This window comes from Oratosquilla oratoria, chromosome 40 (genome assembly GCF_046742065.1).
Source record: "Oratosquilla oratoria isolate Oo_2021 chromosome 40, ASM4674206v1, whole genome shotgun sequence".
Lineage (NCBI taxonomy): Eukaryota > Metazoa > Arthropoda > Malacostraca > Stomatopoda > Squillidae > Oratosquilla > Oratosquilla oratoria.
This window is the reverse complement of record NC_134816.1, coordinates 21012444-21020214: the sequence shown is the minus strand read 5'-3', so window position 1 is coordinate 21020214 and position 7771 is coordinate 21012444.

Genomic DNA, 7771 nt, shown 5'->3' with positions numbered 1-7771 from the left:
AGTTCCGTCAATGCTGATTTTAAGGTTGCTAGGTGTTCTGCTAACCTTCATCGTCTCGGTTTTGCTGATGCTAATCTTCGTATCGAGTTTCTAGCACTGTGTGTTCAGGCTGTCTCTGCTCTTGAAGTTGATGCCCCTGTGCTGATATTAATTACTCTAATATTCTTTTAATGAAATCTGTAAAGAATGTCACTGTCCCATAGGGGTTAAAGACTGAGGTTGTAATTATGGACGAAATATCATTTAACATCTAGTCATTAGCTTCATACACATTGTCAAAAGGTTGTGTTTAGGTTGTTTTGTTGATAGTGTATCTGCCTTCAGTCTTTTCCCAGGGATTATGAAATCAGGGCTGTATAGATGTAAAAGTGGAATTCTAACATAACTGTTATGCAAACTATTGTTGTATTCCTTCCAAATGCAATGTTAGTAACCATAATAAATAGCAGCAACGTAGTGGCATGGCTCTGATAATGAAAGAATTCATTTAGCCAAAAACTGACAAAGAATGTGCAGTTCTGAAACAAAGGTGTTCATATTTTGGTATTTTATACAGAGATATGTGATAGGTAGCAAAGATTCTATACACTTAAAAAGGGTGATTTTATATCTGCTGAAATAGAAAAAAAAAAGTTGTAGAGCATTATGATTACTTTCTGTAGCTCTCATAGTAAATTAAAGCTAACTGCTTCTATTCAGGAATTTTTCTTCACATCCTCTTATGATTTATCTTCCAGATTCAAATCTCCCTCCAAAATTAATAGACTGCATTTCTTCATGGTGAAGAACTTGCCAAATGTGGACTTAATCAAATGACTATCCATAAGTAGAGCTTGAATCCAGAACTCAATACAACAAAGTCCAGTCCCTCACAATCCTTCCTAATGCTGCAGTCAAAAGGAAACCGCATGCAATCTTCAGCACCAGCATGGAAGTAGTCACTGCCCCTTGTGGTAATTATTATTGGGAATATTAGTGCTTACCTCTGTTCAGGAAACTTTTCCTTGAGGTGTTATTTTCTTTTGATTCAGGAGCCTATTATGAAACTTCAAACCACACCTATCATAACTTTAAATAAGATACAGTTAAACTCCCCTCCCCTTTATTTGTTAAATCTATGCTATAATTTTGGTTTGACAAATCGGGAAACTTTGAGAAATTACTTAAAGTGGATGTTAACCCATGACTTTTTGAGCTCTACTCGAACACGTAAGAGTCCCATCGAATACGGCTCACTATCGTTGGGTCAGAGTGGATTACCCTAAGCTCAGGACGAAGACGGGGCCCTTTTAAAACCTTCAAGGCAAGGGACCTTACGTCTTCTGTTTCAGAAGCCTTCTAGTTCTATCTAATTCAAGCCTACCAAAGTTTGAGAACCCAATCAATAAATTCTCAGACTTTGCCATGTATTTGTTAAACCATAATTTCCATACCCTTCCATACTAAAAGAATAGTATATGGCACAAAGATCCCATTCCCATACTGATACCAATTTTTGCCTAACCATTCAATTTCTTCAAATGGTAGATATAAGAAATTGCCAGCACATTGAGTATCCAACAAGCATATGTGTGAATTGCTTGGCCCCAACAAGTACCCCATGGCCAAACCCAAGTCAGATTCATGATAATTGAGACGGAAGTCGTATGTACAGAAGCATTATGATTCACCATTCCAGCACAAATTGATGCACCATTGACACGTAATTATTCACAATCAAGTTATTTAAAAAGGTTTCCCATTTCTTCTTTGTTACTTTTGTTGTATTCATGAAATCCTTCCATTCTAAAGAAAACTTCCTCAAGCCTATGAAATTTGTTTTCCCAAAGGTGTGGCCACCTTATCTGTGTGATTTTTTGTCTTAGTTCTGTATCTCCATGTACCAAATGAAATCAAATTATTATAGGATTACTTTTTCCTATGAGGCATATCTGCTTTAATAAGTTGATAATATCGGAGTCATTGGTAAGCAACAAGTCCTGTTGTTTTGGTGTGTCCTCTCATCTTACATGTTTCACATCTTTGATTCATTGGCCTACTGTGTTATTGCAATGGTTAACAAAATATTGACCCAGGAATTCTTATTACATGTTCCCACTTCTTCCCATTCACCTCTGTGCAATTACAGTCTCCCACCAGGATTATATTGCCACTTTCTTCAATCATTTTCTTTGGCATAAAGGACATGCCTGAAAACATTTCTTGATATGTTTCATTGCATGCCCTCATCTTGCGAAAGGAGTATGCTGGTAACCATAGCATGACATACAGTACTAATAAAAATGTGCACTTTTTCAGTTGTTGAAAAAATTGTAAACAAGAATTTGCACCTAAATTTCTTCTTTCCAGAGAAGTATCAGGATATGTAAATAACTGTCCCTGTTTGAGGTACATGATCTATATACCAAAGTCTTTTTGCCCCTTGGAAGGGAGGTTGCCAGGTCAAAATGTAAGTACCCACTCCCACCCATTTCACTCCCACCTATTTCACTCTCATCCACTGCCCTTTCCTCTCATCTTAGCTCCCCGTGGATGACGGGTCATTCCTGTATCCCACCTACTGCCCTGAAACAATACCTCTTAATCAGCAACCAACCTACTCTCTGTCCCCTCATGCAGTAAAAGAGAAGACTGTGAGAAATCCCTTCAGGCTACGTCAAAATATCATACATAACCACTCCCTACCCTCCACATCCCCCACTCCCTTCCTTGCATCACAGTATCATCCATACACAGCCACTCTCCACTCACCCCTATCTCTTGCCGTCTCCCTTCCTTGTTCAATGCTCCTCTTACCCCATCCATCCATCTCATCCTTGATCGTCCCCTCAAGTTTATTCCTTACACACCTCTTTTGCTAATCATTCTTCACTCATTCTTTCTGTGTGTCCAAACCATCCCAATAGTCTTTCATCATGCCTATCTGCAATCTTTTCCACCCCAGCTCTCCTTACTACCTTGTTTCTCACTCTATCTAATCATGTAACCTCTACAATGCTTCCCAGACATTTCATCTCAAACACATTTAACTTTTCCTCTTTGCCTCTTTTAAATTCCAGGTCTCTGCTTTATACAGTGCTGTTAGCACTATCACCTCTTAATATAGGCTCCCCTTTGCATCCATTCCCATGTGCCTATTTCTCATGACATTTTTAAAATCCCCCAAGGCATTTACTTGCTTCTCTCAGTATACAATCTACCTCCGCACTCCTTTTCCTGCTACATGTAACCCCAAATACCTAAAGCTATCCACTTCCTCTAGCCATTCACTTTTAAGACTTACTTTCAACTCACTGCCATCCTCTCCCCTTATGCATCTCATGTGGAGTGTATTTAGGGATGGAATGGATGGGGATGATTTTATGCCTTTTCCTTTTTGGCTACCTCCCTTGTAAGGGGGAAAAAGCCTTGGTATATGTATGTATGTATGTATGTACCTTCAACTTTCTCCAATTGCATACTCTGCCAAACTCCTTTAATCCCTCCTTTGACCCTGCCACAAGTGCAGAGTCTTCAGCATCCAGCTACTGGTTCACCTCCCACTTTTCTCCATTTTCTTTAACCATATCCAGTCCCCTGCCTATTACCCTCACCTTTACTTCCACCCCATCCATGTACATTGAAGAACCATGGTGATATAACGCATCCCTGTCACAGTCCCACCTTTACCTCAGACCACGTGTTCTCTCCATTTCTAATTTTAGCACAGGCTCTCCTACTCTTGTAAAAACTCTTGATTGCCTTTAACAGTTTTCCCCCCAATCCCATATATCTGCAAAACCTCCTATAGTGCCTTTCTGTCTACCTTGTCATAAGCCTTTTCCAAATCCATAAAGGACTAAAAAACATCCTTAACTTTTGCTAAAGCTTTCTCATATAAATGCCATACTACAAAAATCTGATCTGAACAACCCCTACCTTTCCTAAACCTACACTGCTCCTCTCTAATTACTCTTTCCCTTCCTATCCTAATCCTCTCAATTAAAACTCTCCCATATACCTTCCCAACTACACTCAACAAACTGATCCCTCTGAAACTACTACACTCACATTTTTCCCCTTTTCCCTTGTAAACCAGAACTATACAGGCACTCCTCCAGTCCTCTGGCACTCCACTCTCCCGTAGATATACATTAAACAATCTCAGTAGCAGTCCACTATTACTGTACCTCCCTTCTTCAGGCACTCCACATGACTTCCATCTGATCCAAGTGCTTTACTTGTTCTTATCATTTTCAAAACTACTTGCACCTCATCTTTTCCTATTTCTCCTTCATTTTCCTCTTCCATCACTGTCATTTTCTTAACACCTCCCACTGCTACCACCAATCCATCTCTATCCTCCTGCACATTCAACAACTCTCTTAAATACTATGCCCATCTTCCTCTTATAGACCATGGTCCAAAATCTGTGCAATGACTTTCTGTAGCAATTCCCACAAGACAACTTTAAGTTCTTATGGGCACTTACTTTGGACCATAGTGATGCTGAAATGTCAATGTTCCCACATTTTCATTTGCATGCTAATTAGCCACAGCTAAATGAATATACACATGGAGGTGTTAGTTCATATAGTAGCTTGTGTATCTTCAGCTTTTCTTCAATGATAAAACAGATCTGACAACTCTGAATGTATTTCATTCCTACAAGGTGAGGTAATGTATCAATATCCTGGTTAAACTTGACAGTCTATCCTCATCTATTACCAAAATTGACAAGAATTTCCCCCCAACTCAAATACACAGTATGGACTCCTGCAGAAAATGATGAAGAACTAATGAAAAAACTCATTGAAACCATATGTCCAAGACTGGATTATGCATCAGTAGTATGGTCCCCACACAGAGTGAAGGATATAAGCAAGATTGAGAGAATACAAAGGCCAGAAACCAAACTGGTCCCCAGTCTGGCAGATAAACCATATGAAAAAAGACTAATAGTACTGGGTCTGCCAACTTTGAAAGATTGAAGGGCTTTAAGAGATCATGGAAGTGAGTTAAAAAAGACCACATGTCAAATGGATGTGAAGAAATACAATTTTTCCATATAGAAATGAGAATTTGTGGTGACTTTAAAGTTATGAATTAAAATCTTCATTGTGAGAAATATCCATTACCAAAAATTGAAGAATTATCTGTAGTAATAAAGGAAGCTCGCTGGCTGACCGGGTTAGGGCGTCGTTACTTGCAACAAAGGTCGAGGTGAGGACAATTCAAATCTTGCCCCCAGCGAAGTTGGCCCAAGAGCATAGTTCATTAAATTCCACACTACAAAGCCCTCTGTGAGGGGCACCATTCTAGCCTCCCAATAGGTGGGGGAGTGTGTGACATTAAACCATATCATCATCAGGTAAAGGAACATTGTTCTCAAATATAGATTTGTAGAATGTATATCTATGAATACCTGTAGAAGAACAAAGCCTAGATTACTTAGTCATTAATACTCATAAAGTACAGTATTGTTGAAATATAAATGCCTACCATTTGGTTTATCTTCATCTGGTATTTTTCAGAGATTCATTGTGCAAATTTTTGCCAATTAGAGGGTTTTGCTGCATATTTAGATGATATCATTTGTAAGCTCACTGGCTGAGCGGGTTAGGGCGTCGTTACTTTCGGCGAAGGTCGAGGGTATGGCGGTTTGAATGCTGCCACCAGTGAAGTTGAACCAAGGGCATGGTTCATTAAATTCCATACTACAAAGCCCTCTGTGAGGGGCACCATCCTAGTCTTCCGATAGGGGGGAGTTTGTGACATGAAACCATATCATCATCATTATCATTTGTGGTACTACTCAAATAGAACATGATTCCAGATTGAGAAGATATTTTAGAACTCTTGGCAGAAAATAATGCCCAAATAAATAAAGGTAAAACTGGGCAGTGGACAAGGTGCAGGGATGACCCGTCATCCAGGAGGTGCTACGATGGGAGGGAGGGTGGAGGGGAGTGGAGTGTATTTAGGTATGGAATGGGTGGGAATGATTTTATGCCTTTTTCTTTTTGGCTACCTCCCTTGAAACGGGGAAAAAGCCTTGGTATATGTACGTAAAACTGGTTTGAATGATAGATTTATTGAGTATCTTGGATACCACATATCTGATGAAGGGGTCGGACCTTTGGCAAAGAGAATAAAAGTTATTCTTGATTGTCCATATCCTAGTTCTATAAAAGAATTGCAATCTTTTCTAGGGATGATATTGTATCATAGTAAGTTGGTAAAAAAAATCTCTTCAAAACTATACCCATTGTATAATTTGTTAAAGAAATTTGTAAAATTTTGATGAAAGGTAATACATAAGAAAGCTTAAATTTGAAGATGTTAAAAATGAGTTTGCTGGATCTACAGTTTTGGGTAATTTTGATGGATTAAATCCTTTAATTGTAGAAATATGTGCATCTCTGATTGGAGTTGGATGTGTATTATTACAAAAGGTAGATGGTATAGAAAAACCTATTTCATTTGCAAGTAAGAAACTGTCAAAAGTGGGACTGAATTATTCTCAACTGGATAAAAAAAGATTAGCTCTTGTGTTTGCTGTTAAAAGATTCAGGTATTTTTTACCTGTAGAAGATTTGTTGCTAGAAAAGATCATAAACCCTTGTTAGGCTTGTTTGGAAGAGAGAAACATTTCTTTCAAAACTAATGCTAGAAACCAACACTGGGCCTTATTGTAATCACATTATGATTTTGATTTGGTTCATAAACTAGGGAAAAAAATGTAATTGCTGATGCATTGAGTAGATTAACCCTGAATGATGAATTGCAGTCTGATACACCAGCTGGATATTCAAAAATAGTAGAGATAATTGATTTTGATGATATTTCTTTTCAGGTGATTAAAAAGATGACCAATAAAGATCATGTATAGACTCAGTTGAAGAATTGTTGAAAACTGGGGTGGTCAAAAAAGGATAATTTGTCTTTGCTAGAATATGCTGCTGTAAAAGGAGACTTGTCTCTGCATAATGATGTAGTTTTGTATAGAGTATTGATTTCTGTAGATTTGAGTTAATGCGTTAAGCCATTTACATAGTGGTCATAATGATGTCAATACAATGAAAACAATATAGCTAGGAATTGGATATGGTGGCCAAAGATAGATCTAGACATTGGAGAAATCACTAAGAATTGTAGTATTTGTTTTAAAGAATTTAAGAATCCTAAAGCTCATATACTGTTTTGGCCTAACACTGGTAAACCACAGTCTAAATTGCATATATACTATGCTGGACCTATTGAAGGAAACTATTTCCTTATGACTGTAGATTTGCACAGTAAGTTCTTGGATGTTCATTTTGCTACTGCTGCAACATAGACAATTACTGTAAGGTATTTAAGAAAGCTCGCTGGCTGAGTGGGTTAGGGTGTTGTTACTTGCGGTGAAGGTCGAGGTGAGGGCAGTTTGAATCCTGCCACCAGCAAAGTTAAACCAAGGGCATGGTTCATTAAATTTCATGCTACAAAGCCCTCTGTGAGGGGCACCATCCTAGCCTCCCGATAGGGGGAGTATGTGACGTTAAACCGTATCATCATCATCATCGTTTAAGAAAGTCATTTGTTAACTATGGGATTCCAGATGTCAGAGTGTCTGATAATGCTCTAACCTGGTTTCTAATGAAATGGAGGAGTTTCTAAGAAAAAATTGTATTAAACATGTAACACCAGCTCCTTATCATCCATCCCCAAATGGGTTAGCAGAAAGGGCAATATGAATATTCAAAGAGGGATTAGAAAAGTTTCAGAAAGGAGACATGCATACCAGAGTACA